Source organism: Hippopotamus amphibius, chromosome X (genome assembly GCF_030028045.1).
Source record: "Hippopotamus amphibius kiboko isolate mHipAmp2 chromosome X, mHipAmp2.hap2, whole genome shotgun sequence".
In the NCBI taxonomy this organism is placed as follows: domain Eukaryota; kingdom Metazoa; phylum Chordata; class Mammalia; order Artiodactyla; family Hippopotamidae; genus Hippopotamus; species Hippopotamus amphibius.
The window spans coordinates 2,239,935-2,242,934 of NC_080203.1; the positions used below are offsets into that span (position 1 = coordinate 2,239,935).

Below are 3,000 nucleotides of genomic sequence, written 5' to 3' on the forward strand. Positions count from 1 at the left end.
AGCCACTCTCCCCAAACCAGGCCTCGCGTTCAGGTCTCTCTGTCTTCTTCTCTGGCCGGTTCTTCTTTCCTCCCAGGGAAGCAGGCGGAGCGCCCGCCCAAGCTGAGTCACAAGGAAAGCCTCAGCTCGCCCCTCCTGCATTCTGTGGCGACCAGACAGCCCCACGACGAGTGAGTCTTGTCGTTCCTGCCCCAGTCTGGAGTTCCTTCCCCAAATGTCACAAGTACGGTTTTAGCCACCGAGGAAGGTTGTGGTGCATGTTACCCCAGACTGCCTCTGGCCTTGTGGACGGATGTGTTTCCAGCGCATATCGACAGAAACCAGAAGCCATGGTGAGAGGCGACCCAACCGTCATCTCGGAATTCCTCCTCCTGGGACTGTCCGAGGTGCCTGAACATCAGCCCCTCCTCTTCTGTCTGTTCCTGTGCACGTACCTGGTCGCTGTGGTGGGGAACCTGCTCATCGTTCTGGCCATCAGCTCCATCTCCAGCCTCCACACCCCCGTGTACTGCTTCATAGCCACCCTGTCCCGCGTGGACATCTGCTTCACCTCCGCCATGGTACCAAAGATGCTGCTAAACATCCAAACCCAGAGCCAAGCCATCCCCTACGCAGCATGCCTCACGCAGATGTACTTCCTAATTGTGTTTGCAGAGCTGGACAGTGTCCTCTCGGCAGTGATGGCCTATGACAGAGTTGTAGCCGTCGGTCACCCTCTCCACTCCACCACACCCAGGAGCCCCAAATTCTGCATCACATCTCTGTCTGTGGCTCTGGCGGTCACAAACATCTATCCCTGACCCTCACCCTCCTCGCGAGTAGCCTGTCATTCCGCGCAAGTGTCAGAATCCACCACATCTTCTGCGAGCTGTGCGCCTTGCTGAAGCGCTCCTGCTCAGATATCCGCATCGGCGAGTTGGTGGTTTACAGCGCGGGGGGCGCTGTCTGTCTGTCACTCCCTTCCTCTTTATTTCTGTCTCCTACGTGCGCATTTTCTCAGCCATCCTGAGACTTCGGTCTTCGCAGGGCAAGCTGAAAGCCTTCTCCACTTGCAGTCCCCACCTGGCCGTGGCGTCATTGTTCCACGGGACCCTATTTGGGGCGAACCTGTGACCCTCGTCCTCCTGCGCAGCCGAGGACTCAGTGGCCACGGCGCTGTATGCGGCGGTGGCTCCCATGCTCCGCGCTTTCATTTACAGTCTGAGCAACGAGGACGTGGAGGGGGCCCTGAGGCGCCTCCTGGGCTGGAGAAGGGTCTGGTCCTGGTGACAGCAAGACAAAGATGCCTTTTCTTCTCCTTGCCTTCAGGTGGGAGCGGACCGTCCAGGACACGGATGTGTTCTGCCCAAGTCAGGGGTCCAGCTCGGCCCCGAATCTCTGCTGTCCTCGCGTTCATCTGCTCATTCCGCCACTCCTCCCTGAGCGACTCTCGTGTGTCAGGCCGCGGGGGGACAGCCTGCCTGCGCGAGCACTTAATTTTCCATTCATTCTATATGTCTTTCGAGATGCGCCTCAAACCCTGACGGCCCCGTGAATTCTTACCACGTCACAAGTAATGGAGCGTTCCGTTGTGTGCTGAGCAGGCACTCTTTTGAGTGCGTATGTGTAATGACTCAACGTCCAAAACATCCTGTGATGGAGACGCCATCATATCCCCATTTTCTAGCTGAGGAACGTCATCAGAGAAGTGATGGCATCCTCACCTGCTTGTGGGGGAGTCCCTTCTCAAGAGAACAAAAGCTGCCATGGGCGGCTCCCGTCACCAGGTGGCAGTAGACGCACGGGTTGAGGAAGGAGCCGGGGGCCCCTCAAAGGGCTGCGCGGACCCACCCTGCCGTGTGACACACTTCCCAGACCACAGACTTACCTGCTGCCTTCACAAAGGACATTCCTCGTGCACGTGAAGAGAATGCATGCACCACCCCCACCACCTGCCCCTTTCTCGGCACGTGCACCTGACAACAGTCACAGCTGTGTGGCTGGGAGCCTTTTCCAGGGATGGATACGATGATGGTCCGTCCCATGTGCTCTGCTACAAGATGGGCTTTTCAGCCTCCTCTTGGGAGGTGGGCTCCGTGTCCCCGACACTTGAATCTGGGTTGGTTCGTGGCCTCTTGCTGCACTGGCAAGCAGCAGAAGTGATGCAGGATGACGTCCAAGGCTGAGTCATAGATGGCAGTGCAGCTTCTGGATTGTTACCTGGGCTGTGTGCTCTCAGATCCCTGAGCTGCCTGTGAGAAGACGGAACGCCCCGAGGTCGCCATGCTGCGAGGAAGCCAACCTCTACGGAGGGGCCACGTGGAGATGTTCTGGTCCTCAGAGCCCTGCCTTCCAGTTGTCACAGACAGACGGGAGACACGTGAGTGAGCCAGCCCTCAGAGGATTCTGTCCCCACCTGCCTCAGTCTTCCCAGCCGAGGCCCCAGACATCACAGAGAAGAGAAAACAGGCCCCCGCTGTGCCCTGTCATAATTCCCAACCCCCAGGCTCTGTGTGCACAAGCTGTGCTGGTTTTACATCATCTACCTTTTGGGCTAATTTCTTTTGTTTTGTTTTGTTTTCCTTTTTCTCATCTTTGTCGGAGTATCACTGCGTTACAATGCTGTGTCAGTTTCTGCTGTACAACACAGTGGAGCATGGGGCCGTTGCTATGCAGCCGCAGTCAGTAGAACAGATAGCAGTGGCTACAGCAGCAAAACAACAAAATAATGCTGCCAGCCTTTCCCTGACTCTGACTTTGTTTGGGTCCTCATTCCACTCACTTTAGTCAAACTTACAAACCTCGTTTCTCTGATCTTTAGCGATTAGTCCATGTGCTTATTGGAGAAGGTCAAGCTCAGTACTGGATGGAAACTGCTAATTGGGAAAGCCCCGAACAATCTTTAGAATTCCAAATAAGTCAGCCATCAGCTCCTTTATATGACTGAGCTCATGCCATCGCCAAAAGGCTGCATCATGCCATCCCCTGGGTTTTCCCTAAACCAGTAGAATGGAACGAAAT

General features: G+C 55.8%; 1 pseudogene; it reads left to right on the top strand.

The window, feature by feature from the left end:
* The first annotated feature begins 250 nt into the window (after positions 1–250).
* LOC130842167 (olfactory receptor 1D2-like) lies at positions 251–1,909 on the top strand (annotated as a pseudogene).
* Positions 1,910–3,000: the final 1,091 nt, after the last annotated feature.